The sequence below is a fragment of the Lagopus muta genome, chromosome Z, assembly GCF_023343835.1.
Source record: "Lagopus muta isolate bLagMut1 chromosome Z, bLagMut1 primary, whole genome shotgun sequence".
NCBI classification, from domain to species: Eukaryota; Metazoa; Chordata; class Aves; order Galliformes; family Phasianidae; genus Lagopus; species Lagopus muta.
In genome coordinates, this window is record NC_064472.1 from 2,778,102 (window position 1) to 2,802,585 (window position 24,484).

Consider the following 24,484-nt stretch of genomic DNA (forward strand, 5'->3'; position numbering starts at 1 on the left):
ACATGTAACGAGGCCTGATCACTACCACTCCCTGTGAAGTCCTAGCATTACAGCAAGCAGTACGAGAGCGTTCCGTGTCCAGACGCAGTCAGAGGTAACGCACATAGCACAAAACATGACCAGTGAAAGCCTGCACCTTGAATGCGGAGTGCAGCCATGGTTTTCTTTTTACTGCAGCAGTTTCTGCAAAACTGGGAAAAGGTTCAGAGAAGAATACAGCTGGGCAAAGCCCTAAGCTGGCTTCCATGCAAGATGCGAAGAGAAGAGGCAGCAGTGTATCAGGAGGGATACAACTGAGGGCTGAAAATAAAACCACAGCAATCCAGTGCATAAAGATCAATGGTTCGTGCTCATTTCTGATATGAAGGAAGCATCAACTGAAGCTAATAGATTGGAGAGACACAAAAAGAGGCATTTAGGTGGCATTAGGTTTCCTTTGCTGTTACAGAATGCTCTTGAAGATTTTTATAATTGGGAGAAAGGAAGAAGAGACACAAAAAAACACGACCAGAGGAAGGGCTCTGCACCACACTTATAAGGCGGTTTGGTGGCAATGCAAGAAGGGCCAGGTACTGTTCCAATGGTGAGGACATGGAAAGCCATCTAAGCTGTTCAGGCCCATTCTCCATCCTTCTCTTACAACATTCCAACAAATACCAAATTATCCCACATGCTGCCTCGGCAAACGAGTTCTTTTATCCAGAGATTAATTCCTGCCTCAGGGGAAGACCTTGATTCAAAACAATGGGTACAGAGCCAGTTCAACACTGGAGTCTTAATTTGCAGGTGCCACGTGTTCTTTTGGCGTCCTCTGCTGGCAGGAAAGGCCAGTGAGTTGAGGGCCAGAAAAACAGTCAACTTCAAAATGATCTGAAGATGGGAAGAGACAAGGGGGAAAAACTTCGAGCTGATAAAATCAGAATTCTTCAGTCCCTTTTGTCCCACAGTGGTCTTTTTTTGGATTGTATGTCAGTAACAAAACAAGTGCTATCTTTTGTGGTCTCCTCTCCGTGTGTTCTTGGTTGCACAGACATATTCTACTAACTCCAACAAGAGAAACTTTTCCAGCAGCACATCTCTGGTTGCCATCATTGTTTCTAGTTAGTTTTACTGCATCTTCAAATCTACATCCTAATGCCAAGCTCTCTGATTAATATCATAAAAAATTCCTGTCACTGCTTATACAGTTGTCCTCTTTTGAAAAGTTTCAAGTTGTTTTAAGGAAGTTGCTTTAAGGAAACCAGCAACAGCAGATTTTATATTTTCAAAGGTTAATATCTAGTCATATTCCATATCCTGCATTCCTCAGAAATTGCTGAATACCTTCAGTGGAGTAAAGCATGATCTTCCAGATCCTTAAGACAAACTTCTAGCTGGGGCTTGCCAGCTCCAGTAATTGTATGGCCACCAGACTCTTCAGCGATACATTAGAAGAAGAGATATTAATATGCAAATATTTTAAGAATTCATTAGTATTAATACAAACATACAGACTAAAACAGAAAATGTCAGATCCCCAAACCCAAGAATTAAGGTCAACCCCAAATATTCAAAAATGTAAGTAACTATCATCTCTATATAGCTTCCAGCAGTGCTCCACACTCCTATCTCCTCATCAACAGAGTGGCTGATGTCCTCATCCACCAAAACACGGCAGACACGGCACAATGAAACTATGCAGGAAATGATGTGGTGAAGTATTAGCTATTTAATTAACACTGAAACTTCATGGGAAATTCAGAGTAGTCAACTGAACTTCCTGCATTCAGTGGGATGCTACAACTTACACAAAACTTCTGTTACCTGTTTTGTTTTGTCTTTTCCCCAAAAAGAGGAATAAAAGAAAACACACCAAGGTTTTTCTGATTAGAAGGTCTTGCTTACCTGAAACACAGTAAACCACAACAGGGGCACCATCAGTGACACGGAAAGCTGCTGGACCTTCAAAGGAGAAACCAACACTTCCAGAGGAGTCAGACAGGCTAATCAGAAACCTCAAGGCTTCTCCATAGTGTTTGATGAAGGCTAAGTCAGAGTTCATACATAAAGAAATCATCCTGTAAGGGAAGATGATTCCTTTTAATAATTCGCTACTTTCAATAATTTCATTCTTTTAAAATCTGCAGTGATTTGGCATCTATACTTGCTCTGCTACAGTGCCAGCATTCCTTGATGTACTTAGAAGACAAAAAACATGATAAGATCTCAGTATTTCAGTTCTAACATTCTCAAGATCTAAAAATCTGCTTTGGGTGTATCTGGATTTTTATTCGAAATATACTAAAATGTCACAGCATTACGTCACTGTCAGACATGAAGAATCATGCTTCAGATGACTTTACAACTCATCAGCTTTGCGTGTATCATAGATAGGTAGTATTAACAGACAGAGGAAAATAACACATGAAAGAGACAAGCAAGCAGACTTGATTGTTACGTATCTTTCTTGTTCTAATGCTGGACTTCTTGACTCTGCTCACTCAGATGTGGTCTATTGTGAAATGTGGCTGATGGGGAGGAAAAAAAATACCCGAGTTTGCTTTTACAGTAAGTCTGTGACATTTAAACTTACAACATTGATTTTATATTCAGTCTAAAGAAGAAATGAAGTTGTTCACAATGTTAAGCTTAGTACTGTTAACAGTTGTTCCTATTTTTTATGACATGATTTTCTAAGGATGAAGAGCAGAGGTAAGACTCAGGTTTTAGTATCACAAAACAAAGACTGCACAAAAGTGGAGAATTCGCCTTGAGAGGCAGAACAGCTCAGCTCTGCCAAGTGTTAGGAGTGCTCAGCACGTACTACTGCAAAACAGCTCACCTGGTAATTGCCAGGTATTAAACACGTGTCAACTTAGCAGGTCTTACCAATCAGGGCTTGTCTCATTTTGTACTGAGTTACCTGCAGGTCACAGGACAGCAGTCCAGGTGGTTATTTCTGCAAATCCTTTCAGTTCAAGAAAAGAGCAGAAGTGGGAGGAAAAACGACGGGGAATATTAAACACACACCAAAATCACACCCCACATCACCTGCTCCAATGGAGAAAAACACCAGAACAATTAAAAAAGCTGCACATCTCTGCATAAGCTGCAACTAACACAGAAAGAAAGAAACATGCATTTCTACCACTGCACCAACAGATGTTTCCAGCACAGTCTGGGTCTGAATGATGGATCTGAACACCCGGAGCTGGAGACTAAGGCTCCATCTGCAGCCCATACCTCTGCACATATATGTTTGCTGCATCCCTGGCACTAGGATCAGGGATGTTAATCAGGAATAACGCAAGGCCGTTACGACTGTGAAGCTTTCAGCATGGAGGAAGCTTCATTGCCAAGAACTGTGCAAAATCACTCACCCTGCTCTGGCAAGCCCCAGACCTTTCCTTCCCAGCAGCTTCCACACATGGAAGAATTAAGGTCCAAGTTGGATTCTTACTTTCAGCGTATTTGGCTGCAAACTGATTTGGACAACCATTTAATTTACCAACTATTAGGATTGCAGAAATTAATTATTATCAAAGTCAATATCAAATTCACTTGAAAAAAATCTACAAGCTTTACTAGGAGTTACTTCTCTTTTTTTTTTTTTTAGGTCATTGGTGAAATCATTAAACAGCATTACAACGCAACAAACCTGTTCCAGGTGATCATTCTCTTTACCTGATTAATTCACCTGCAATTATTGCTTTGAAATTAGAAGGCACTCATAGGCCATCCTCAGTAAAGCAAAAGCTAACAAGGAGCCAGGATAGTCTGAATCAGTAGGATAGTAACAGAATCTGACCCAGATGTCTTTACTGAGTGAGGTTCTCACTGAAGACATTGAAAAATATTTTACAAGATTAATTTCCTACTGCCATCATGGTATGTCACTCAGTTTTATTGGGATTATGCCACCATTCTTCACTGCTTTACTCACTATGTCCTAGATAAATATAACTGTGTTCGCTTCTAGAATGAACTTCAGGACAGTGCACTTCTGCCTTCTCAATTCCTGCTGCAACATTTATTTTCAAAAAGAGGAAAATAATTAGCAATACTCTCCCTAAATGGTCGGTAATAACATCAATAGTTCAGATGAAGCTAATGCTGACAGCCCAGCACACCTTTGTTACATGGGTATATTTAAGAGCATAACACTGCTGGCTGTCTTTGCATTCACTCCGCCCCATCACAGCAAGTTGCTCTTGCTAATACAGCTAGGAAATCCATTCTTAAGTTTCTACTAATTAACTTGTTAATAAAATAAATTATATTACAAAAGATAAAGTACTCAGTTCCAGTGTTAATATTCATTTCTTGCTAGGCCTTTCCAGAGAAACTCCAGGAGTTTGTTTTAGTAGATAAGCACGACCCGTTTCCAAACATTTTATTTACCACTTTATTTATCCAAATTCCAAATCAGAATTTACCATTTACACCATTCTGCAATGGGAAGAGACATTGGCATCACATCAACTTTTGTTGCAAAGACAACTGAAAACACAAAGCTGGATTATAAATCAATAATCATTTTAATTTAAGACGTTTTTCATTACAGAGCTGGGACAGAGCTTCGTATCTGTTCACTAGAGAGCAACCAAATTGAAATTATCTTTCTATGACTACGGCATGAGGAGCTTCTGTCAACAATGGGGAGCAAAAATGAAGGAGAAGGAAGCATTATGTACAAATGAGAGAAACATCATTGTTTTGTTTCAAGCAGAATATCGCTTTTGCCACCGCAGACGGACAGCAGCCCTTCCCAGCTGGCTGCAGCAATTTGCATAACCCACTCTGCAGCTCATCCCTGGTGCTCGTTAACATCTCCGGTCTTCCTCTTCTGCAGGGCACTTCTTTGTGAACAGCAGTTCACATTCTTACGGTAATGACACGTGATGCAGCTTCAGCTCAGAAATACATTTTCTAAAAGCAAAGAAAAACAAAATATGCACTGAAGCTAACAGAGGTAACTGCACTGTTTCAGCAGAACATGGTACCAAATGCACAAAAGAATAAAAGAGAGAGGTTCCAAAAGCATTAATTAATCATCAAGAAATAGAAAGATGCATGTGTATCTGCTTATCACAGGAAGCGGCTGGTAAATTCTGATTCACTGGAATAAAAAAAGACATTCAGAGCAGGTGAAACATGTCACCAGAATGGCTGCTAATAAATTAATAGGACAGGCTTGCTAAAGAGAAAAAATAACAAACACATACACAGAATCATAGAATCTGCGAGGCTGAAAAACTCCAAGATCACCAAGTCCAGCCACTGACCTGACTGAGCCCCATCACTTAGCAATGCCCCTCAACGCTTCGCTGCCACTTTCTCACAGTGTTCCCTGTTGCACCTTAGTGGCATTTCCAAAATCTATTGTAAAGATCAGACAGGAATACTACTTTCTTTTAAAGCAGAAAATCACAGAATCATTAAGACTGGAAAAAGATCTTCCAGCCCAACCATCAACCTTGTTTCAGCATCTCTAACACATCAGCTCTTACACTGAGGGGAGAAATACAGCCAGCACAAATACAGTGTGAACACATAACGAGGTCACAGCAAAAATTGGTGATACGATTTCACACTTGCACAGAGAAATTGTGGTTTGGTACTCACAAGGATCAGTCTGCAGTGTCTTGTAGGACACCGCTGCACTGTTTTGCATTCCATATAACTCACAGGCTCATTCATTCTGTCTTTTACAACTGAGATGTAACAAAAGATGCCACACATCTCCATTCTGAGACCTGTATTGTTCTGGGGTTGCTTATTCCAGTATCAGTGGTGGCACTGCTTCTTTTAGCATGTTTAGAAACATTTCTTTCAGAGCAGTGTTCTACTACTGGACAGACACCTTAACCACTCTTTCATTCTGTCTCCTCCAAAGCCGAACGAATCAGGGTGTGTGACTACAGCAAGAAACAGCCAGATTTATCAACAGCAGTTTGTAACCTGCTCATTTGGGCAGCTGCTCTTGGGAAAGCAGGAAATTTTATTTCCAGTCACAGTGGCAGGATACTTGCACATACGAGGGCACTAAGCATCTGAATTACTGATGTTTCAGTGAGGAAGTATACCTTCCCTTCTAGAAATGGGGAACTTCCATGAGAAAAGCTGACCAGATCCAGGTCAGACCATCCTTCATCAGCATCTGTGCACTGTGGCACTGAGTATGATGCATATTCAACACATCAGCCCCCTCAAACACTCAGTTTGGTAGGAGGGGGTTGAGGAGGAAACATCCCTCCCACTGTAAGCAAAGATCAGGCTTGTGATCACCTGAGGAACCTGAACAGCCAAAAGTCTATGGGTCTTCATGAGATGCATTCCGAGTCCTGAGGTAATCGATCTAGTTGTCAAGCCACTCTCTATATTTGGACAGTAATGACAATCAGGTGAAGTCCCTGCTGAATGGAAAACAGGTAACATCACACCCATTTTTAGAAGAACATGATTCTAGGAACTACTGACCTGCAACTCAGTGCTGCAAAGATCACAGAGCACATCCTCCTGGAAGCTCTGGAACTCATGGAAGGCAGGGAGCCAATGCAGGAGAACCAGCACGGCTTCATGAAGTCCATGCTTAACCAATCTAGTGACCTTTTGTGATGGTGTCACTGCACCAATAGACAAGGGAAGAGCCACTGATGTCATCCATCTGGATTTCAGTAAGGCCTTTGACCCGGTATCCCACAACATCCTTCTCTTGAAACTGGAAAGATGGATTTGATGGGCAGGCTGTTCGATGGACAAAGAAATGGCTGCAGGATTGAGTCCAGAGCACGACTGTCAAAGGCTCAATGTCTGGATGGAGAATGGTGATGAGTGAGATCCCCCAACACTCTTTTGCTTCTTAATCAGTGATTTCAACAGTGGGTTCGAGTGCGCCCTCAGCAAGTTTGCTGATGACACCAAGCTGTGTGGGGTGCAGCTGACACAGCAGCGGGATGGGGTGCCATCCAGAGGGACACTGAAAGGCTGACCAGTAGGTCCAGGTGAACTTCACGAGGTTTAACAAATCCAAGTGCAATGTCTGCACCTGGGTTGGGGCAATCCTCACTACCAACACAAACTAGGGGATGAAACCTGGACGTAACCCTGCCTAAGAATACTGCTGGATGGCATGCTGGACAGGAGCCATCAATGTGTCTTCACAGCTCAGAAAACCAACAGTGCCCTGAGCTGCATCAAAAGAAGGATGGCCAGCAGGGTGAGGGAGGGGATCCTACCTCTGCTATGTGCTGCGAGACCTCATCTGGAGCACTGCATCCAGATGGGGAGTGCTCAGTGCAGGAGAGACATGGAGCTGTTGGAGCATGTCCAGAGGAGGGCCATAAAAATAATCCACCAGGGGATGGAACACCTCTCATATGAGCACAGGCTGAGAGCTGGGGCTGTGCAGCCTGGAGATGAGAAGGCTGCCAGGTGACCTGATTGCAGCCTTCTAAAGGGGAGCTGCAGGAAAGGAGGGGACAGAATTCAGCAGGGTCTGCAGTGATAGAACAAGGGGAAATAGCTTCCAGCTTGAAGAGGTTAGGTTGGACATAAGGGCAAATATTTTTACAGTGAGGGTGGTGAGGCACTGGCACAGGTTGCCCAGTGATGTGGTTGATGCCCCATTCCTGGAGACCTCCAAGGCCAGGCTGGATCAGGCTCTGGGCAACCTGATGGAGCTGTGGTGTCCTTGTGCATTGCAGGACAATTGGACTAGATGGCCCTCAGAGGTCCCATCCAACTCAAAGATTCTACGATTCACACACACATGCAGCCTTCTCCCAGCCCTCTAAGCAATGCATTTTGCTCCTGTGTTTATGATGGGCAGCTTCTAAGAGCCAGGGGAAAAATAACAGAAACGCACCTTTTTCCAGTGGAAAGATTTCCCCACAGGAAGTGCTGAACACAGCAGCACCCCCCCTCCCAGCAACCACGCTCCTCGGTTACAACAACACAGCTCAGAGGATAAAACAAAATCCTCTCACAGCTGCCCGAGCCCGCGGTTTGCACTCAGCACCGCCTCCAGCCGCTCGACCAGCCCCGGCTCAGCGGGACAACGGAGGCTCGGACAGCGCTATGCCGCTTCCAAGATGGCGGCCCATCATCCACCCTCAACTCGAGCGCGGGAAGGACGGCGCCGCCTCAGCGCTGCGGTAGGTGGGGGGAGGGGCGGGAGAAGGGAACGGAGCATGGCGGCGGGCACGAGCACGGTCCCTTCTCTCTGTGCCTGACGAGACGGCTGCCCCGAGGGGCGCGGGGCGGGGCTGAATGCGTCCGGCTTAACCGATAGCCCCATGGCTGCGACAGGCAGCCGACCTGTTCGCTCGTCTTCTCACAGCTCCGGCGGGACGTTAGGTGGAGCCCTGCGCTCGCACAGCCAGTAGCGATTGGGCCACGGGGAGTGGCTTTAAACTAAAAAGGGGGAAATTTAGGTCAGGTATCGGGAAGAAATTCTTTACCCAGAGGGCGGTGAGGCCCTGGCAAAGGTTGCACGGAGAGGTTGGTGTTGCCCCATCCCTGCAGACAGCCGAGGTCGGGCTGGATGGGCTCTGAGCACTGCTGGAGCTGCGGGTGTGCCTGTGCACTGCAGGGAGTGCGACCTGATGGCCTTTAGGGTTCCCTTCCCACCCAAACCATTCTGTGGTTCAGTGATAAGTTGTTTGTATTCCTCAGAGTGGTGCTGTAGCAAGGGAGAACTTCCTCAAGGCTGAACAAAGCCAGCTCACCCAGCCTTTCCTCACAGGGGAGATGCTCCAGGCCCTTCATCACCTTTGTGGCCCTAACTTTGTGTGAGCTCCCTTAACCCACCTGCAGAACTGGGGAATGCTGGTGTGGAATGCCTTAGGCAGGCAGATTGTGCTCTTCGTGCGCTCCTCTGCTATCTGAAGACCTGATTGCTGGTTACGAAACAGGCTTTTCTTCTGCTTGCATACACATATGGGAATGAAATGTTGTTTCTGCATTGGATATTGAGGTGGACTATTGATCTAAAGAAGTAGAACATAATGTGTTTGTATTCTGTAACTTGTCCTTAGGAGTAGCTGATGTGAAAGGAAGAAATACTATATACGTGTTAGTAACATATTTTAGAAACATAATTACTGAGCTGTGTGACAAATTCTTTCTCACAAAGTTGTGATAGATTTTTAAATGTTTAAAACAATGTAGGTATAATATTCTGACCTAGAAAACGTATTGTAAGATTGTTCCTTAGGCCAGAGAAAGTGAAATACATTTAACAAGCTTTCAAGGAGCCAGGGCCTTTACACAAAGCAGAGCTGTTGCGCTCTGTGGGAATGTTAGGATGCTATAGGCAGGCCCCAAGATACTCCACTCTATCCTCCTTCCAAGCTTATCTCTATGCAAGGACAGACATGACCAGAACAGTGACCCAGGGTAAAGGCCACAAATGCTAGGGAGGGGTAATTAAACAATTAAGAAGTTAGGTTTATGTTTATGTTCTGAAGTAGGCATCTCCAAAAGTTATGACCAGATGTTTGCTAAGAAAGCAATGGTTAGAAGGCAATTAACCAATGAGGATATTTATGTTTGGGTGGCAAGGAATTGTGTTTACTTGGTATTTGTATGACTAGTGAAGTCTTGCATAAGAGTGTGAACCTGCAGTACTCACCCAGTGAGGAGCCAGGGGAGAAAGAGATAAGCATTGGGCAATGGGGGATAAAAGATGGAACACTGTTTTCTATGCGTGCTCCTGCTTGCAGGAGGCCTGCCATTGCAATTGCAAATAAAATTTGATTTATCAGAGATTTTGTCCTGGAAAATTATTTGGTTATTTCCAACACACACATACATGTGATTTTAGAACTATTTTGCATGGCTCATGCACACCCACAATCCTATCAATGTAACTCAATGTAATTTACTTTTTTTTTTTTTTTTTTCCACATTTGAATTTATGCCAGTCTGTGCAGGAAAACAAATCTTTTGTAAATGTTGGATAGTTTCCAGATTAACAGACTCCCTGGTAAAAAAGAAAAAAAAAAAGAAAAAAAAAAGAAAATAAAAACAGAAACCCCTGGTGCTTGCTGTGAGCTTCTTGTGCTCTAAGAGACCTCCACTCCATTTAGAAAATACAGCTCTTAAGCAATGCATCTTTCACCCTTCGTGCTTCCTGCAAGATTATTTTCACAGGTGCTCATTGGCTCCTCTTCCTGATTTTGTTTATCTGTCTGTCTGCCTATCTAAACTGGGAGCACAACCTTCTTTCATACCTTTGGAGCAATGACTCTCCTCTTTCTTTCCTCCACAGTGTCATCCTCAGCTGTGGTCAATGTTGTACTAATTCTTTCCAGGTTATAACATCACTAAAATTAATCAATTGGGTCTTTTAAATTACACATGAAGAATAAAACGTCAAGTCTCTAGACATAGCACAGCACGAGGGCTGTGTGCCGTTCACAAGTGAATGGACAGTTTTTTGTTGCCTTCTGGCTCTTTGGTCCAGGTTCTGCTTTCTGTTCCATCCAGATAGATGTGGCCTGTTCTGTAGTGCACAGAACAGTTGGGGTTTCCGTGCGTGTAACAGAGCCAAGTGGTCTCATGATGTACACAAATCAATTTTGACAACGTTTGGTGGTACGGAGGATGGGGTTATCAAAGGCTGTTCAGAGACTGGTGTGTTTGCAGGACTTGCTCTGGCCATGCATGAGGCAGCTCAGAAGTTAGGCAGCCTATTTGTTCTGGTTCTGGGTTAATGGTGTGTCTCTTTTCTCAGGGAGGATGTTAGCTCAGTGGTGGCAATTCATTACCGTCACTGCATAGCTTCCACTCCTTTGTTGGCATGGATCTAAAGAGTTCCAGGCGTGTCTGAGGAGCTCACGTCTGCCTTCACCTGCATATATACAGGATTTTCCCTGGAAAGGTTCAAATCCATTACCAACTCTTGGGGCTTTTCTAGGCTATCGCTGCTGTTAAAAGTAAAGGCTTGATTAATTTGTTGCCGTCTCTTTTTGTACTTTGTTCCTTCTGATCTCTGCAGTCTATGTTTCTGAAGACTCGACTGTCCCACAAAACTTAATTTCACACTGAAATCCAGGCAATCAAAGGAAATAATGGTATATATAAGCTGCAACTGACTTTTGTTTTCCTCATAGGCTCTTCCTTAACAGAAGGCAGCTTTTCTTTTAAAACTCTTCATCAGAAAGCTGAAGAGTTTCATTTGCTATTTTATAAAATTACACATTGGCTGTAGTGAGGTAATCCTTCAGATTTTGCCTGCTCTTCAGAAAGGCTGGAATCCATCTCACTAAACATCAGACATCTAGCAGACAACTGCACTGAAACCTTGCTTAGCAGTGCAGAGACAGGCACTTTAGGAAGGCATTTCGCCCTGCTATTTGCCTGTGATTGGTTGTGACTGAATGACAGTAGAATATGCCACATGGTATCATCTCTTCTCCTTCACTAGGTGATTTGCAAAAATATCTGGCTCTGATACTAACGCGGAAAAGCAGCTCAAAAGATTTTCAAGACTGCTGTCTCTGTGTTGTATTTATTCTTTTCACCTCAAATTGGTGAGCTTTCTGCTGTGCTTGGTTTGAAATTGTTTGGGCCCAAGTGGCTGTTCTTGAAAACACCAGCGATAAAGATGAAAATCTTGAAAAGACTGATATTTGTAAATTTGAAATGAGTGGGATTGTGCTGGTAAAACACACTGTCTTGTCTACACATGCCCAGTGAACTGGGTCAACTTGTTTAGAGTTGAGGGTTGGTCTCTTAAATGAGGCACCCAACATGGTTTGGGAAGTGAGTGAAAGGCTTTGTAAGATTACATCATCTCTGCCACCATGTCTGTGCTTGTGAAAGAAATTAATGATTATACCCTTTTGCTATCACTTCTTACAATTATGCAATTACAGTTAATACTTCTTACAATTTAATATCATATTTATAGTGATGATACTGTATCATAGAACGGTTTGAGTTGGAAGGGATCCTTAAAGGCCATCAGGTCCCATTCCCTGCAGTGCACAGGGGCACCCAGAGCTCCAGCAGTGCTCAGAGCCCATCCGGACTGACCTTGGGATCACCAGGGATGGGGCATCCACCTCTCTGGACAGTACTAAGCTGTATTATTAAATATAGTGATACGCATGTAGATGTTTTATCATTGATACGTTTTATCAAATAATCAAGAAAATTTATTTGTGTTCGTTCTACTCTGTATATCAATGAAAAGGGAAGGGTGGGTGCAATGAACGAAATGTTTATCTGCTTCAGGAAGAATGCAGGCAGATTTTCTACAGTGAAGTAACTGAGAGCAAACAGTGCGTTGGTAACTTTTCTGCACTGAGAAGGTCGCATCTGTTTCTCTGGGAGCAGAGTTATGTTTTGTAATTGATTGAAAAGAATGGCATAGGCCAAGGGATGACGCAGAAGGTTTGCCCTGTGCAGAGCCAGCGTGGAAGTAAACACAGTTTGAAGAGGCTTACCAGGAAAGCAATTCTGGTGAACCCTTTGCTTAAAAGGCTTGAAGTCTCTGAAGTATCTCTCCATCTTTATTACTCAGGAAGAGAGCAGGATGAAGAGTGAATGCTCTAATTGAGCCAGATGTTACATCCAGCTTCCTGCTTTGCTAAAGGAATAATTTTCAAACAGAAATGATTCAAGCTACTTGAGGAGGCAAAAAGCGTCACATCCACAAAAACAACACTGTTAAGGTTTTCTGTATGTGTAAGTGACAGTAGGATGGTTATGAGAGTTCCGGGTAGTCATTCACTCTTCCAGGAACTCCCAACATTTCTGACCTCACCAGGAGCAGTCGTAAGCAGCTTATGCAGTAATGACAAATGTGAGAAATGTTAGAAGAAATCACTATAGTCACAGGAGAAAAAAGGTCTGTTGTGGAGCTGAAGTTGGCTTGTGGTCAGTATTTTTCATTTTAGGAGCAGAATGATAGATTTTATAACACCTCCTTTCCACTGAGAACTGAAAAGTAAAATGTGAACTCTTTCTAGTGTCTCTGATGTAACTGTGAGACACCAAATTGCTGCAGATCAGACAAATTTGTCAGTGTTGCGTAAGGCAAAAAAGTAGAATCCCAGCCATTCTGTCATGTTTTTATTTGGTTGTAATGCTGACAGGTCCATGGACTTGTTTTCTTCGTTAGTGGGAACAGTTAGGCACTTTTTATTTATGCATTTATTTTTAATACTTGTCCTATATCTTTTTGCAACTGAACAATCCTTTCAAGTGGGGAAATTGCATTAAGATGAGAAAAAAGGAAAAGGAGGGATTTCTCTTGGTGGCACTGCCATATGTCTTTCCAGGTGGAAGTACAACAGGGCACAGCAAGGCAGGGATTGTCAAGGGGACCCTGTTATGCATGGTTCCTGGAAGGCATATGGTACAGCAGTGTTCCAGCTCTGACTGTGAATTTTTGTTCTTGTGTTCTCTGGTAAATAGAATAATTCCAATGTATGCTCCAATTTTCTGTTTGTGCTTAGGGACAAAGTGCTTCTTCATCACCTGAGCTGCCTTCTGAATCAGGACCTACCCCAGAGAGAACCTTGGAAGAAACACACTGCAGGTATGAAATACTTCTTCAATAACTGTCTGAACCACCTTTATTGTGTAGAAGAGGTTGCAAAGGCTTGGGCTACTGGATGCTTTAGGATACTGCATTTCCAGAAGAAGGAATCTCTCTCCATCTCAAAGTGGTAGCTGCTCTGAAGAAAAGTCATGCTGGTTCTCCACCAGTTCTTGTGCCCTCGCAGTAATGCTAAGCTGCAGTTGGTTTGGTATCAGGGCTTCCTTCTGATCTCTGGAGGGAACTGCATGGAGAATACCACATTCAGAATATATTACTTAGCTTTCTCAGTGTGTTCTTCAGGGCACTGTGCTGTAGGAGTGTTAACAGAACCCAAGTTCCCAAGTTCTACCTGCTCTGTTGTGTTTGGTCATGCATGTTTGGGACAATACAGAGAGCTTCACATCTCCCAGGCCCTCATTTCATAGAATTACAGAGTTTGTGGCTTCTGAGGAAAAAGACATAAATCTGTGGCGCTTGGTAGTTTTGAATCAAGAAGATCATGCAGGGAAATTTGTCTGTAATCATGAGCTGCTCAATGACTGCTTCTGTTCTGAAGCTGGAGGGGGCCTTATGTCTGCTAAAACATATCATTATTGCCTCTAGAGCTATTATCTCTAACATAACCATGGGTATAGAATCGCTGAATCACAGAATGGCCGAGGTTGGAAAAGACCTTAGAGATCATCAAGTCCAACCGCAACTTAACCATGCTACCCTAACAACCCTCTGCTAGATCACGTCCCTGAGCACCGTTTGCATTGTCCAGTCCTTTTTGAAAGTCCTCTTAGACTTACACCACTGAAGATGTTTGTACGTTGCAGCCTTCCTGCTCGGTGGCGTCTGAATGGTTAGCAATCTCAAGCTGTGCTTTCCTGCCACTGGCAGAAGGGACAAATGCATGGGTGCAGAGCTGAGATACAGACTTGTCCACAATGTTCCTGAGCTGCATCTCTTTCTTTTTTTTTTTTCCTTCACCTCATTTATTGCACGTTTTCCCTTTTTTACCTTACTTATTTTCTGTTTTTACAGAAGCTGTAAGTGCAAAGAAAGTCACACGCAGTACAAGCAAAATAAATACTGCAGATATTGCAGTAGAATCTGGGTTGTGCATCCAGGCAGTACCTTGTGAGCATCATCCTGATGTGAGCTGGCATGCAGCACATTTGGCAGATTACCTACCCTGCTGATACCTGCACGTACTGGTTGAGTTAGCAGGGCATCATCATCATTGTTGTGATCTTACGATGCATAAAATACTCCTTACCTCATAGATGTTAAGCAGAGCAAAGTTGACCACGTTTATAGGAATGTCATTTGTGACATTAATTAATTGTAAAATGGCAGCTTCACCTTGTTCTCCTTGCAAGAGCACACTCTATTAACATGAACTGAGTGTGTAATTCTGTTGAATTTTGCCTTTTTATTTTTTATCTGTGGTCAGAGTACTGCTTCACAACCAGAACAAAAGAAGGCATCATCATCACAGTTTTCTAGCAGCAACGCTATGATAGTGACAGCAGGACAACAGTGTCCCTTGGGAGTAGTAGAATCTCATATTGTCCACACACATGCACCACATCTCCTTATAGCCCATAAAGCACTTCTACACTATTCTCAACATTGATGTCTTTTAAATTTCTTTACTTCTCTGTGAGCCAGCTCTCTGTGAATATTCTTGAGATATTGAGTGTGAACTTCTTGTTTCTTCTTGATCCTCTACCTGATGAAAAAAACGTTCTCTGAGAGGGAACACAGAATTCTGGAAAAATCAGAAATGTCACCTTAAGGATTATATGATCCTTTCTACCCATTTCCTGCTGCCCCTCTGTTACCTGGTGACGGTGGAAATGGAAGGATAAAGTCATATTTCTTAAAGTGTAGACACAATAAGGAGGGAAAGGAAATGTAGGTAGCAAACCTTTGCCCCCCCCCCCCCCCCCCAAAAAATAAAACCAACAAAAAAAACAATTCTTCCATGATATGTATTTTGAGAAACATTCCCATAAGCTGTAGAATTCTCAGATGAGTTTATTGTGGGGCCCGGGACACTGGGAGCTCCTTACATCCACTCACTGCTCTTCATCAAATGCATGCTTGGGGCAGCAAAGAAATGTTTTTATCCCTCCAATTTCCTTTTCTCTGTGGGATTCCAATAAACATATCTGGTGTGAAAAATTCAATCTACTGGTAGAAATGTTGGAGTATGGTAGAGGTAATTAATCCTTCTGAGAGCCCTTATTTGGCGGCAGTGAGTGGGGAATGTACTTGTGAAGTGGGAATGTCAGATAAACTGACAGATAAGCTCTGACAGAATTATAGGGGCTGCAAATCATAATAGGGATGGAGAAGTCCTGCAGTGGATCTTCTTACCTGTTGTCTTATCTTCAAGGCTTGTGCATTTATCCAGCTTTAGATCTTCAGAGATGATTGGAGGTGTGAGATGTGATGCAGCGTTAATGAGGCAGGGACAGTGCTTCAGATGTCACCAACAGTCAGTTGTTTTTCAGCCTTACTGCAGATCTACCTGGAGGCTTTTAGCAGGAGCAGCAAGCTGTGCTGTGCTGTGTTAGACAAACAGGAGCAGGCAGTGCTGCCCTCAATTAACTATTAATTCAGCAGTCCGAATTCTGCAAATTTCACCTGCTTTGTTATGCCTGTACTCATGTGAATGGCTCCAGATAGTCAGGGCTTGAGTCAAGTTACTGGTGAGAAAGCTTGCAGGATCAATTGTTAGATTAAGTGTTGAACTCAAAATTATGCAGGAAGGAGCTGTTCTTTTTTTTTCTTTTTTTTTTTCCCCCTTCTTTTCCTTTCCTTTTTTTCCTTTTTTCCTACCTATAAAAATTATATTTTTTGAGAACTTTAGAGTTAGAATTTTGTTCACATTTCATGACAAATTTTCCTTTTCAAAGACAGATTAAATGCTTATTACTTTTAGCTTAATATTAAAATTTCTCCTTGGAAATTGACTCCGGGGGATTTCCAATCCGTTAAAGCAACCAGAGGAGCTGTTTCCAATGAAGACAAAGATTTAGTGCAAGGAAAAGGCTTCCCTCAGTACAAAAAGCTGATTTTTTGTCACATCAGACATAAAAGCTGCAAAAGAAATTGGATATAGAGCGCAGAGTGAATAAAAAAACCCAAAATGCTCGAGATGAAGCAGGGGGTGGGTTCCCTGGGCTGGGCTGGGCTGAAACTTGACATCAGGAGGCTGAAACCTAGCATTGGTGGAAGCTACTGTGATGCAGAGGTGAGGGCTGGATCTAGGATGGTGCTCAGAGGAGGTGGGAGAGGGGAACAGCAGCGGCTCAAAGCTGAGAAGGAGTCCACGATTAACAGGAGAGGAACAGAGAGAAAAGGAACGCTGGCATAATAGGAGGGCAGCCACAACACGTGCAGCAGGTAAATAAATAGTCGCAGTATAAATAAGGGGAAGTCAGATTGGAAAGCGTTTGGCTGCTGCTGTCCTGGATTTATTGCTGCTTGTGTTTGCTGTTTGGCGACAGCACAGTTCTGATTTGTCTGTGCAAAACTTTAGAGCAAATCTGTCTATGTGGTGAACTATGCTAGGGGCTTTGTTTAAAAAAAAGAAAGTCAACTTCAAACAAAAAAAATAGTTTTCAAATGGTGGGTTGTTTCTTTTTTTTTCTTTTTTTTTTTCTTTTTTTCTTTTTTTTTTTATTAAGTAAAATACGTTTCTATGCTAGAAAAGAATTTAGAGGTGAGGGCCTCTGGGAGATATGTGCGTGCTATGCAGGAGCAAAAATGACTGGCAGTTGGATACTGAGCTTCATGTAAATTCAGTTTTGTCCTTTAGGTGTGCTCTGAGCTGTTAACATCTGCACTGAACACAGTAGCCAAAAGTTTTTGAGTATCTCACTAATAATAGTTTAGTGTGCTAGGAGAATGGTGTGAAATTATAGAAGTAGAAAATGAAGAGAGTTCATAATGGGAACTGGCTGTGCACAGAAGTTGCACAGATAGCAGTCAAATTAAGTCCTACTAAATCCGACTCAGGTGTGATTTGTCTCAACTCGACTCCTGGAGGGCTGCAGGGTGTTTTTGTGCTTGATAGCGCTGGAGCACTTTGCAGATAATGCCAAGTTAATCCAATCAGTTGTTCTGTGAGCATGAGTGTCACGGATGAGCAATTGGGGCAGTGCTGGGGCTGCAGGTCATACAGGACCCAATTCCAATAAATTGTGTAAATGCTCCAGTGTGTGGGAGGGAATAGGAGAAGAGATGAAGCTATATTTTAGCGTGACCTTATAAATGTAATCCCTACTCTGCCCTTGCAGAATGAAATTTGAGGTCCTATTTCCTGTTTCTATGCAAATCTGTTGTGTAGGTTCTAGTATCAGCTAGCTGAGAGATTACAGTAATGAATCTTTCTGCCACATCCAGGAGGCTGCTGGCTCTCTGACATTGCTTGCTGTTATCGCAAGCACAGTTTTTAATACTGATGGAAAGCCACAGGGAAGAGAAGAAAGTAGATGCTATGCTTTAAAGAAATAATGGGCCTGGACTTCTCAGCTAAACCTCAACAAATGAAATGTTTGTCTTTGCACTTGTTTCATGAGCAAAAAAAGAATAGTGAGGTGTTCCTGTGGGAGCACAGAAGCCACACACACAGCTCCAGGAGTTACAGTTAATTGTTCTACAGAGGGATAATGCAGCATCAGTGTCCCACTGCAGCTTCATTTAAAGCACTAAGTGACTGCAGCTTTTGAAAGACCTGAGGTGTTTAAAGGTTATGGGTGTTTTTGACCATCATTGTTGTCTTCCTCCAGACTTAAACTGTTACAAGGTGTGCAAAGAGAACATCTGCTTTTGCAGCGTGATTTTATTCTTGGCTCTTATTTTTGCCTACTTACTGTAATGTTAACTTGTTCTTAGAAGCCTGCTTCATACCTCAGGCACAAAGATTATGCTTCCAGGATACTAAAAAACAACAGAGTTTCCTATCAGTGGAAGTGAGAAAACTGGAGGAATCAGAATTTGCCTTTGCTCTTTACCCTGTAGGCATGATTTACTCCAGAAAATACCAGGAGCCATATATGAATGAAGGGACAACTGTAAGTTGTAAATCTACCAGCTTTTGGAGCTGCAGTCCAGCTGCCCTGAGATTTGCTGTACAGCATTGGTTCCTGAGACAGTACTGCTATAGAATTTACTCAGAACAGCCCCTTCCTATTGAATTCTGGGAATTTTACTCAGAATCTTGCTAACCCATTACCCACAGCACCTTTTCATGCCAGCTTTTACTTAAAAAGCAATTTGTAATTTCCTGGGTCTTGCAGGAAGAACATGGACCCACGTTCTTAGTTCTCTTTTCCAAGAACTGGAGTGCAACCTGACCCTGCTGTCTTTATGTTTTAATGCAGCACTTCTGCATTCTTAGCTGCTTATGTCATTCTGACAAAATGCCTCTTTTTGGACTAAGCACTGGGCAAATCATCAGTCCTGGCTTGTGAGCTCAGTTATATATAACCTGACTCAAGATTTGAGCAGGAAATAGCTGCTGGTCTGTTTTTGGCATGTAGGTTCTGTGCTGTTAGCAGTTCTCTTTGGCTGCTGATTTTGTCAATACCCTGTGACATGGAAAAATTGTGTGTAATGATCCTGGTTGGTTCGTTGCATCTTCCTTGTGATCTTGGCATGCTTTCAGCGTTTTGTTATTCCTAAACTATCTGCTGTTATCACTTTTTTTTTTTTTTTAAATCAGTTTCTTATTTTTCAATCAAACTTACTTTGTAGTTAGTTTTGGTCTTTAATTACTTCTAATATTTGAATTCATATATATATTTCAGTATTCTAGTAATTAACTTTATCAGTATTCAATTCTTGCTCGAGTCATGCTTTTTTTTGACATTTCTAGGGTGCAACAGTCTGTTCTAAGAAGAAAAGCAAGTGATCTTCAGTTTTAGTGGATGTCATTGTTTATATCTACTTGCTTAAAGACAACCACATGCACGTAAAGGACCTCCCGTTCAATGGAGATGTAACTTCTGGAAATGTGACTATAGCCAAGAGAGATTTTTTAGCATGAAGTACTTCCTAACCCTGCAACTGAAATGAATACACTTTCCAGTTCACAGCTAATAAAAATACCAGTATCAGAAAGCAGACTCCAATTCCTGTAGGCATCTATTCCCTCTTTTAGACATCTATTCCCTCTATACTGTAGACATCTATTTCCTCCACACCGTGTTCTGCAGAAAGTGTTTATGCTTGGACACAGAGTCTTGCAATATTATCTGTGTCAGTAAATCCCCAAACTTTAGTGTCCCGTACTTTGGAATTAAAATTACTTACAAAAGCAGAAATACTGTTTTTTGCAAAACACTCTGAGCTCTGCAAAGCTCCTAGCAGTGCTGCTTCTAATACGGTCATATTTCTTTAAAGTTAGAACGAGAAATAATTAGACAAATTAATCCCATGTGCAGTGCTTTTCATTTTGCAAGGAGAAGAATGGTTTGAGATGGGAGTGAAAGCAAATTGCTGGTGTTTTAAACTTTAAGATTCATTAAGTTTTCTGGGACACTTTAATTATTTCTTATGTTATCTTTTTTTTGCTATTGATTTATTTTTGGCAGCGCTGCAGGTAGATAAGACAGGGAAGACAATCCACTCTGAGACACATTACTAAAGTTTTGCCAAATTTCAGGTTACATATCTATATATGAACTTCTTGAAACATTCATACAACCTCAATCCCAGCTGAGCTGAGGAATCACCCAGTGGGAGCTGAGTAGATGTGTCACTTTGATCCTAGTTTCCATTATGTACTCAGAGTGTTGGCCAGTATTGATGCTCCTGGTTTGTTCCTCTGTGCTCAGCATTAATTCCATAACACTTCTTCAGCTTGGTACCTCTCCTTTCCTGCTGTAGACTATGAATTTTTAAACACTGAGAATAAAATGAAAGGATCCTATTTTACTTTTTTCCTCTCCCTACCAGTAATAGCTGGAATATTTTTTGAAAGTTGAATGAAATGAAAACAGAACAGGAAGGAAGGAAGGCATTTGGATGGACGATGCCATCATCTACACTCTGGTTTTAAACCCTGTTAGGTGTTGTGTAAGTTGCTGGGCCAAGATTACTTTGTGTGTCTTGAGCAAAGCACTGTTTCTGGATGCTGTAGCTTGGGGACAGAGCTTTCTCCAGGCGAACCTCTGCTGAGGGCATCAAGCCTTATTGAAAAAGAGGTCATTTGAATAATGAACTTTAGGATATACCCACATTTTTTTGCATTTTTTATTCATAAAGCTATTTGATACTGTGGATTGTTATTTGCACTTAAGGTAATTGAGTGAATGGACGCTGTGTTACTATTCTGTGTTGAGAACTATCCATATAAAGAAGAAGCAGGGATGGTATTACCCTTGTTCTGTGTGTGGGATGTTCATTTGTTCCCAGGGAAACGATTAAGGCAGCATTTGAAGAGTACAAATGAGAAAACATGTTCAAGCAGAGCTGCAGGCAGAATCTTATAAAAGAGTGAGTAAACCTTTGCATTAACCAGATCCGAGGTGGAGGTTTCCACTAGTGAATGAAGACCTAGGAAGAGATCTTAAAAGTATACAGAATATTAAATGACACAGAGTGATATTAGGGATGTGTTGTCGTGTTTTCAGCCTGCGTAATACTTTAATCCTCAGACCTACTGTCCTACAGTCATCTGTAATTAATCAGGAATGAAATGCTCAGTTCAATTCCATTTTTTCATATCAAATTTGGCTCCCAACCACATTGCCTTCCTGTGTATCAGTAAAGGTTGTATTCAGTATGTGATTCGGATCTTCTCCTGACTGCAGGCCTTATAAAAAATTGTATTTGACTTAAAAAGTGAGACTTGCTGCAAGCTGTTTGATTTTCCCTCTGGACATTCACTAGCCTTTAATAAGAAAGTGAATTTTTAAGTGCTTTAAAATGTGTTTCCAGTGTGTTCTTAGGAGATTTGGGCAGAGCTGAGTCACTGTTCCTATCCCAGCCCTGTGCTGGAGCCAATCCGTAGGACATATGGTTCTGTGTTCTTGTGCCTCTGACTTCTACATCACCTTCCTGGCTCCCTCAGCTTTCCTTGTGCAAAGCAAGAGGCATCAGCAGGGGCTTCTCCTGCAGGACAGCAGGCAGTGATACACTGAGATCGGTAGACTCTTGCTTTTCTCTTTCTGGCTTAGTCCAATTTTTGTTTTTCTTGCACAGAATAGCAAACTTTCCTGACTCTGATCTGTTACCTTCTGATATGACACCTGGGCAGTGGTTAAAGTCAGTGGCTTTGGGCTGCTGTGTGAGGTCCTTTCAAATCAGTCAATGATTGTGTCTGTTATCTCTGCTGAGAAAGGAATAATAACCTTAATTCACTTAATATCACCTAATAACCTGTGATAACCGTAAGTGCTATTTCATTTATTATTAGAGATCTTTGCTTTGTGAAGATTTGTTCCTTTTCAGTCCACGGCCCTATGCTTTAGTAAATAAAATACACACCTTGTTAGCTTATAATCATTTTGAGAACCGAAGGTTATTGTTTTGTCTAAATCTCACTCTGTAAGCTATAGAGGAATGTGTGCCCTTCAGGATGACCTTGTGTGGTAGGAGCAAAAAGAAAGCAGTCAGATGCCATCAGCAGCCTTTTGTGGGTGTAGCAGCCAGCAAAATCTGAGAGAGATGCCTGGGGCTTTGTAGTATTGCTATTGCATTTCTGCACATCTCTGTTCAAGAGCAGCCACGCCATATCCAGCAGAGCCCAGCTCAGCTATGTCATTATGCTCGTCCCTCTCCACAGCTTTCCAGGTAAGGTAAATAGGCTCTTGTCTGCCAAGAATTTGTACTTCTCACCCCTGCTTCTCCTTCTTTCCTTCCAAGTGTCCCCTCTCCTGGTTTCTGGAAGCAGCTGCTGGTGTGGTGTGTCTGAGTGAGGAAGATGATCCACTTGAAAACTAACCTTTACATTTTTTTTTCTGCTGGGTTTATTCTAAGCTGGATTACCTCTCTGGTATGAGCCACACATCTGTGCAAAAGCTAATGCCCTGAAGTCCAGGAGCTTTGCAGCAGCGTAGGCAGGTGGCTGGGAGCACGACGAGTTTGCTTTTTCTGCTATTAGCTGCAGGTTGAAGTGCTTGGAATGCTCCAGTTTCATGCTGTCTTCAGGCATTAAAACCTTTTTGTCCTAGCAGATGGTGAACATTTCCATAAAATATTCTAATCTGAAACACCTTGTTGCAAACTTTTGAAAATGTGATGTTTTCTTATTTAATTAAGACCTCTTTGACCAGGTGCTATGCTTGCATTAGACAACTGTACAGAAGTAGGAGAGTCAAAAAAAAAAAAAGAAAGAAAAAACAAAAAAAGAGAAAAAAAACAAAAAAAGCCCCAAACTCTTTCCATACTCAAAATGGTATAATTTAGTCTCTTCCAGAGACGTGGATGCTGTGTTGCCCTGGGGTGATATGTGGCAGTAACAGTGCATGGACCAGGCTGTGGCTGCAGAAAATGTGCAGGGAGGAGAAGAAGCCCATGACAGCATCCGCGGGCTGTGAGGCAGAGGGCAGAGAGGAGAAGAGAGCTGTTGTACTTGGGATGTTCGACTTGTCAGAATTTGTTTAGTGAAAAAACAGAAACATTTCCCAAAGCTTCTTTGCTGAGCTCTGGGCACATCTGTTGTACGTTCGGAAATGGAGCTAAAATAACACAGGGGAAAAATTAACTCCCTATAGTCAGGCATGGAGAAGGAGTGAAATCCACTTTTCAGCTATCAATTTTTAAGTGTGAAGGGAAAGATTCTGTCTCCCAGCATATCCCAGTAGTGTCTTTGTGGGGTTACCAGGGATGCTCTGAGGAGCAGTCTGGCCAGCTTTGGGAATACCATGATCCCAGCTCCGTGCCCATGGTACCAGCATAGCTCAGCTTTCACATGGGGTTGTCAGCAGTAAAAAAAAACCAGTTTTTTTAGCAGCAGTAGATCCCAATCACTCCCCTCTCTTTCGTCACCAAGCTTCTGTAAAAGACGGAGCCCAAATAAAGTCAGAACTTGTAGGGTTAGAGATATCAGCAGACCCTTTGAGAAGGTCCGGAGCAGGGATGGGAGCAGGGAAGACATAGCTGCATCCCTGGGAGCCAAGCAAAAACTCAAACTCTGAATTAAAAGTCTCCTGAGGAGAAATATCCCTCTTCTGTACTTGCTGCCAGTTCTCCTTGATTAATTGGGTGCTTTCCCCCACTCCATTCCTAGCACATGTTTTTCCACCGGTGATCTCAGTCTTGTTAGAGATGATTCATTGCCTGCAAGATCAGAACTGTTACAAAAGTTGGAATATTTTGCCTTCAGAAATTCATAGATTTCTCACTGGAAATCCTTACATATATTTTTGAAGCATCAGCCCTACAAAGGTATTTGTTTTAAAGGCGATCAGCTTATGTTGCCTTCTGCAATTAAAAAAAAATAAGAATGGATTGGAATGGTTTTCTTTCTGTGGATTTGATGTAAGTTGTCCTCCTTGAATTCCTTAGGTTCAAAGCAGGTGATACAATGTACAGTGCACCTGTTCCCAATAGTTCCCCATCTCTAGAGAGGCAGCTGTAGCAGTAAGTCTTGCTCTGGGGAAAACAACATTTTGTAATGATTTCCCATCCCCCAGCCAGCTGGGATGGAGCTGAGGCAGCTGCAGTGCAGCTCCCATGGGAAACAGCACAAAGAAGTTCAATTAAAATAATTAGTTAATGCCTTTTTTATCTGGCGTGATCGCAAATGGAAAAAAAAAAAAAAATAATAAAGCTTGAAATAACTCTTGTACACATTTGTCCCTTCTGATACTGGATGCTTCCCAGCACTGCTCCGAGATCTCTCTGGGAGCTGAAGAGCTCTTGCTCAGTTTCTGTGCAGGGTACAGCCACCTCACAGGTTAAATTCCACAGCAACACCAACAAAAAAAAACAATCCATATT

General features: G+C 42.4%; 1 protein-coding gene across 4 annotated transcripts in view; it reads left to right on the forward strand.

Annotated features, from left to right (window-relative positions):
* Nucleotides 1-8,045: 8,045 nt before the first annotated feature.
* ST8SIA5 (ST8 alpha-N-acetyl-neuraminide alpha-2,8-sialyltransferase 5) overlaps nt 8,046-24,484 on the forward strand; it is a 60,381-nt gene continuing 43,942 nt past the window's right edge. For 2 of the 4 annotated variants that reach the window (XM_048931620.1, XM_048931623.1), the window contains exon 1: nt 16,800-16,936. The gene's annotated coding sequence lies outside the window, so the exon portion shown is untranslated. Of the gene's footprint in view, nt 8,136-13,448; nt 13,532-16,799; nt 16,937-22,177; nt 22,334-24,484 lie in introns of those variants that run through there. The other 2 variants (XM_048931622.1, XM_048931621.1) reach the window with 2 other exon arrangements.